Genomic DNA, 7,633 nt, shown 5'->3' with positions numbered 1-7,633 from the left:
TTTCTGCTTTAGTGGAAATATAAAGAATTGTCTCTATTTGTTCACTCCATTAAAGGCGGTAGTATGTTTGTAGTACCAGCAGTTAAAGAAGGGCACTCAGTTTTCTAGGCAAGTACTCGACCACGGAGCCGTACCCCCTAAGCCATATTACCTAGTGGTATTTTTTTTTCTTTCTTAGGAGAGCTTGTTCTTTTTGTTTTATCCCAGCCTTCTTGTTTCTATCTGAAATGTTTAACTCTTTCTCATTCTTTTGGTTCTCCTTCACATTCATATCTACTAGGGAGCAGAGTGAAGCCACAGGAAACAGGGAAGGATCTAGTTGAGTGGGAAGACTAGTGCTCAAAACCATTGATGTGTTTTCTTCAGGTCCACTGTGCATCAAATACCTGCTTTTATACTCCTTCATTAGGAGTTGCTTTTAGAAGTACAGGTTTAGTTCAAGAACTTCACTCTCAAGATTTGCAAATGCGGTTATTTAAGTCTTGTCTCATTAGATATCACTGGACATAACTAGAATGATCAATTTCTTATAGGAGAGTAAACAATTAAACACTAATTCCCTCTTTAGCGAGTAAACTTGATTGATGAGCAAAGCTTCTCTAGAAAAAATATCAATAAAATAAAGAAGAATGACAGGATTAGAAAAAAGTTTGTTTGAAAGCTGTGAAATATCTGTTGAGGTAAAGATTTTCAATAGCTAAAAGGCTGGTGGAAGTCTTTAACGGGGGATCAGGCGAAACATGGGCTTTCTGATTACTCTTAGCATCTCTGAGAGCAGAACAGTCAGGCACTGTGGCTTTCCTCACAGCATGTGGCTTTCCTTCTTCCTCTTAGAAGACTCACAGCACCCTACATGTTTTCTCAGCAACAATTTAAAAAAACAGCAATCTAGTCAAAGTGTTTCACACACACATGCACGCACACACACACACACAAACACACTGGGAATAGAGGCAAAGAGATTATTTTAAATGGCGAGGCATTCTCTAAGCAACTTACCCAGCTTCTGCAACCAGTCAATGGCCGGATGTGGCAAGAGGCAGGGAGAGAGCTGTGCTAGAGGACTAGAGTTGAATGCCGTTTGGGGACCCTGGTCTGACCACACACATAGGAAACATTGGTTCAGTTTAGCATCTGAGAACATCATTGTACAACAGATTTTTACGTGATACGAAGACATTATAGTTAATTCTTTTGTGTGGCGATGACATTACAACTTGAATTAAAATTCTTAGAGGTTTAGAGATCAAGTTTATAAGGCGAGTTAACTTGGTGTCTGTGAATTTTTTTGGAAAAGATTGGCAAGGGGGAAAGGTGGCATATGAAATACGTGTTGTAAAATCTTTGTCACTATATAATGACACATGGAACTGCCATCAAGGTGCAGCCATATGGCCGCCGACTAATAGTTTTGCTTCACCTGTGAATGCTTGGGATTTTTTTTTCTTGTTTTACATTGGAGAAAGGAGGAAGCAGCAAAAACTGCAAGGGGAACAGTGGCATTCAGGAGGCCAAGAGAGGGAGCTTAGACCAGCCAGAGCTTCAGACCAGAGTTTCAGACCAGCCTCTCTGGGTAATGAGACCCTGTCTCAAAAAACAGGTGGGGCCCCAAAGGTATTCTAGAATGAGAGGATGTATAAACAAACAAACAAACAAACAAAACGCCTAGAATTCAGAGCTCAGACTGTTTTTATTTCTTATAGGCAGCCAGAGGCTTAAATACCCTATTATGGAAGAAAGCCATTCAGTGAACAGTGAGTGTGTGTGTGTTTCTAGTTTCCTAAACAACAGGCAATAAATCTTGTCTTTAGCAAAATAGCAAGGTTACTGTAAAGCCAGCATGGGTTCCTAGACAGACAATCTGCATATGATCTATGAGATAAATCTTTTAATCTTACCACATTTTCAACCCCAAATACCATCATTTATAAACAGCAGCTTAAAGAAAGAAAAACAAACAGCTAAAAATAACCATTAAGAAGCGTTGCCAATGTAAACACAAAGTGTAGAGATATAACCTCAAACAGATGCCTTATTAGTTTGTAGTAATTGGACACATGGAGACTCAAATGTACTAAACCAAACAAGAACTGGTTTGGTACCTAGCTGACGTTACAAAATGCCAGATCCCTGGGAATTAAAAGACCTGAGATTCATCCCTCCCTTGCCACTGACGTAGTCTGTGACCTTGGGCATGTTCGTTCATTTCTCTTGGCTTCGTTCCTGCTCATGTTGTCTGTGCATAATACTTTCCATTTACTTACCTTGGAAATGGTGAGAACAAATGAGAAAACAGCAGTGGAATGCTTTAAGGTACTCAAGCAAAAAATATTTTTGCAGGACTACAATATATTAAGCTCTCATTTTGACAGAGGATCCCCGTAAAGTTTCTGAATGCTAGCTAACAAACCAACTTTAAACTTATCAACAAACACTGCCTGGTTAACACTTCCCAGCAAGGAACACGGCACACATAACTTTTTAATTACACTCAGATTCAACTCACCTCTAAACCTCACAGGTTCTCTAGAAAGGCTACGTAAACTGCAATTAAATAGAGAAGATTTGCAGAATCTCAGCCCTTCACCCAGAGGTCTAGAATGAAGGATTCAAAAGCTTTGTGTTCTCGTTGGCTGTGACTGTTATAGGTTCCAATTTTAATTGTGATAACCACCTGGGAGGAGAAGAGGTTAAAATTAGTAATTGCTTTAATTTTAGTTCTTAAACAAAATTACTTTCTAATCTCCCATTGGGTAGAAACAGTAAAAAAAAAAAAAAAAAAAAAAAAAATTAAAATGTGCAGGTTGGATTCGTTCTTCACCTGGAGTCACTAACAGACATAAAATACATCACAAATGCATTTTAATATGTCAGCAATTCATTCTGAATATTATGGCAAGGCACAAACAAATGGTGCTAGCTGAAGTGGGAGAGATCTAAAAATAATTGGCTCCTTGCCCCCATCCCCCTCTTAGCTTCTGCTTCTTTAGGATATCTCAAGGATATTTAGGAAAAAAACAATCACTTGCCTCCAGTGCTTCCTCACTGTTCAAGCCCAATCCTGTAGCCTGAGAGCCTCCTTTTCCAGCAACACTGTGGCCCTGTCACAAATGCTCGTTTTTCCTGTTTGTTGAACTTGCAAATTTATTCTTTGCACTTGCTATTTCTTCCAACATGATCCTTCTCCCTACATCTCTTTATGTGCCTCCCTCCTTTTCTTACCAGTCAGGTTTTGGCTTGGATATCCCCTTTTCAAAGGCAACTTTCCTGAGCTTATATAGAGAACGACCCCCAACCTCTATCAAATCACCCCATTATGATGTCATAGCATTTATCACCTAATCTTGTTGATGTCTTTGGTGTCTTGGATTCTTCTCTTTAAGCCGAGGCATTGTTTCTTGTTTAACTCTGCTCCTGGCAATTTTCCACTAAAATATCCCAAGTTTTCAATCCACTTGTCCAGACCTCTGTCCTTGCATTATTCTCCAGCAATAATCTTTGATTTTCTAGAGTACAATGTTAAAACCTCCAGCAGAGAAGTGACCTGAGATTTGAGTGCCATCTTGATACAGCCCTTGTCCTTGAGTCTGTTGGGCTTGGCCCCCTGACAGGGAGAACCGATGCTCCTTTGATGTTCAAATCAGAACTGTAGCCACCTGGCTCCTGGAGAGTTTGGATCCCAATGTAAAGCAAAGACCAGAAGCTCTCCAGGCAACTTCTGGGACTCCAGGAACAGACTGGAGCTTTGGTAGCGTCCAGCCTCCTGAAGTGAACGATTCTCTGCCTGTCCAGTCTGAGACAGCCATTGTTGGATTAGCCAGATTGTGTCCTGTCAGCCAATCATGCATTGTAAAGCTGACAGTCTATGAGTTCTGTCCCTTTAGAGGACTCTGACTAATACCTGCAGAGTACTAGAAACACTTCTTCCGAGGCTTCTGCAGAATTCTGGGAGAAACTCCATAAGCAGCCTGTCATTCTAAGGGACAGATTCTTCAGTGGAAGAGCTCGGAGGAAGATTGAAGCTGTTAAGCGAGAGGGCAGGTCTCTAAATGCTACAATTCCTGAAAAGGATAGAAGGTTCTTTTTGCTTAGTTTATATTTCATTTAGGGGATGAAATAGCTTCTATCAGAACGGGGAGTTGAGGGGCTGGTAAAACTCAGTTGGTAATGTCCTCTGCAAGCATGAGGACCCAGGTTCATTCCCAGAACCATGTAAAACCAAGTAGGTGCAGTGGTAGGCCCTTCTGATCCCAGCTTCTGGGAGGTAGAGACAGACAGATCTTTGGGCTCTTTGAATAGCCAGCCCAGCTTACTTGGCTAGTTCCAAGCTAGTGGAAGACCCTTTCTCAAAAACCAAAGTGAGTGGCATAGGATCGACACTAGAGGCGCGCGCACACACACACACTGCAGTATTTTACCATTCACAGGTCTTTGACTGTTAAAGCCACAACACTGTGGAATCAGGTCAATCTAGGCCATGAAAATCAAAGTCCTGATTTCCCGAATCTGGCATGGGCCTGAAGGTTTACTTGTTAATCCAGTCAGAGTAACTCAAGCTTTATTTGTAACCGCTCTAGCAGCCAGGGAGCCTGTCACATCCGTGACTTCATTCATTAGTTCAGTCAATAGGAAGTGAGAGCTTACTGGTTCCAGGCCTCTGCTGGGTTCTTTACAAGACCTTTGTGCTATCACCTTACCAGGGACCTTGAAGTAAACAAGACACTGTTTTTGTCCGTAGGGAGCTGGCAATCTAAGAAGGGCGACAAAAATAAACAGAAAACGAAAAGCCAGCGTGTAATGAACTCCGGCAGAATAATTAGGTGTGTTGTGGCAGTAGAGGGGACACCTTCCCGGGAAGGCCTCCCCGGCAACTGCGGAGTTTGCACTGAGGGCAGCTGATAACAAACATCTGGTGACGCAGAGAACACTTACTGTGCTCCAAGTAGTGAATGTGCCGCCGTATATGCAAAGACCAGGAAATACCAGAGCACACAGAAAGACGCTCATTGTTGCTGCAGCCAGGTTGGGGGAAGGGACTGGGCGAGGGGAAGCTGCAAGAGAACGGATCTGTAAAGCCAGGTTGAGAAATCTGGATTAATCCTGAAGGCAGTGGGTATTATGTATCAGCAGGAGAGAACTGAGATTAGGTTGTGGTTCAGAACTATCATTCTAGCTACTGTGTGTAGAATGGATCTCTGAGGACAGACTGAAGGCAAGGAGGTGATTTGAGGCTCTTTGGCTGTGATTGAGGCAAGACATTATAGTGGCCTGGACTACCAGTGGCAATGATGATGGAGAGAAATGGTTTGAGATCTGTTTTTTTTTTTTTTTTTTTTAGTTTTCTTTTTTAAGATTTATTTATTTTATGTATATGAGTGTTCTATCTGCATTTACACCTGCTAGAAGAAGGAATCAGTTCACATTATAGATGGTTGTTAGCCAACATGTGGTTGCTGGGAATTGAACTCATGACCTTGGGAAGAGCAATCAGTGCTCTTAACCACTGAGCCATCTCTCCAGCCCCTTGAAATCCATTTAGTGAGCAAAATGTATAAGACTCGGCATTTGGATGAGGAGAGGATGAACAGGATGGGCCCTAGATGACAGTTGGCACAGGTAGAAAGTTATGTAGGAAACTGAAGGGTAAGAAGGATGTGGGAAGAAAATTAATACAGGGCACACAAAGGGTCTTCTCATATGTAGCTGGTAATCTCAGGGTTCAGGAAAGGAATTTGGTGAAAGGTTTGGGGTTTCAAGCCACCAATACAATAGCAGATAAAATCTACTGAGCTACCGGAGAAAACAACTACAAGTATTTCATAGATGAACTGATTTCTTCAATAAGATCAACTAAAGAAAAGTAAAAACGTGTTATCAATAAGCTTTAGAAGGGGCTGGAAAGATGGCTTAGCAGTTAAGAGCACTGATTCCTCAATCATGAGGACCAGAGTTTGGATTCCAGCACCCACTTAACAATCTAGCTATCCTTAAAATCCTCTAACTCCATCTTTGAGGGATCCAACACCCTTTTCTGGTCTCTGTGTGCACAGTTATCTATACTTATGTGTAAACCCAAAGATTTAAAATAAAGGGGAAAAGTGAAGAAACCCTCTTACGGGGTTCCTTACCTGTAAATCCCTACACTCAGAAAGCAGAGGCAGGAGGGCCGGACATCTGAAGGCATCCTTGACTCCACAGCAAGTTCCAAAGCAGCCTAGCTTACGTGGGACCCTGAAGAGGATGGGGAGGAGGACGATGACAAAGAGGAGGAGGAGAGGAAGAAAAAAGAAGAGGAGGAAGGGGGAGAGAGGAAGAGGAGGAATAAGAGGATCCCAGCATCACAGAATAGTTCACAACTGTCTTTCCAGGGGACTGACACCCTTTTCTGGGCTTTGCAGGCACTGTGCCATGCACGTGGTACACAGACATATAGGCAGGCAAAACTTCCATTCAGATAAAATAAAAAATAAGTACATTTTAAATTAAAACTAAAGTTTATTGTCTTAGGTATTTTTTGGTCACTGTAATGGAGAGCTAATACAGGGATCTATAAAACCTAAACTTTTTCAGACAAATGAAATAGAATAGAAAAATAAGTTCAGATTTTTTTTTTTTATTCTTTTCCTACACATCATGAGCATCAGGAGGAAAGAACATTTATGGAACATCTACTAAGTACTGTCTCCACCATTAACTCATTTAACCAGCTAGTCAGGAAAGTCTCAGAGTGTCTTCAGGCTCTTGAAAAGTTTGTAGAATGCAGAATTGTGTCTGAGGCCCTCCTAACCGACACAAACACCCATGAAGATAAAATGGGCAGATACTCAAGGGATAATGACCCGAGATTTACCAAAAGCATTCTATGGAATTATCACCAGAGGGGAGAGCAACATACTGAATAATAAAAGAAAGAAATGATTGAGAGAGAGAGAGAGAGAGAGAGAAGAGAGAGAGGAAAGTGTGGGGTGGAGGAAGCAAGGCCATCATATCGGCTTTGGACAGCAGTGATGCCCAGAGTAAGCTATGTCAGTTCAGTCTACAGAAGCCTCAGTCACCTGGGAGCGAAGCAAAAACACACTGACCACACCATGCCTATTTTTCTTTCTTTTATTCCCTGTGCCTATTTATCAAGTTCATTAATCTTTGCTCCTTGTGGAAATATGAATGAAGAAAACAAAAACTATCTACATCCCACATCCCCATCAACCTTAACATCTTACTATACAGCTACTTCTTTTCCAAAGATTTATTCCGTGTTTCTAATTATGTGTGTGGGTACACGCCTGTGTGTAGGCAGGTGCGTGTGAGTCCAGGTGTTGGTAGAGGCTAAAGGTGTCGGACCCTCTGGAGTTGATGATTGTAAACTACCTGGCATAGGTGCTGGGGCCTCAATGCTGGTCCTAAATGTGCTCTTTGGACTGAGCCATCCCTCCAGCCCCTGCTACTTCTTTTTAAATTCTGTACCTATTTCTTTTATTCAAATACATGTATTTGTGTATGGGAAGATTTAGGTAGGAGTCTTTCTCATTATAATATATTTTAATTCATTCTGAATCTTAATGTCATTGGCTATATTTGCATTTTTTTGTTTTGTTTGTTTGTTTTTGAGAGAACATCATACTCTATAGCTCAA

Source organism: Meriones unguiculatus, chromosome 6 (assembly GCF_030254825.1).
Source record: "Meriones unguiculatus strain TT.TT164.6M chromosome 6, Bangor_MerUng_6.1, whole genome shotgun sequence".
In the NCBI taxonomy this organism is placed as follows: domain Eukaryota; kingdom Metazoa; phylum Chordata; class Mammalia; order Rodentia; family Muridae; genus Meriones; species Meriones unguiculatus.
This window is presented reverse-complemented; position numbering follows the sequence as displayed.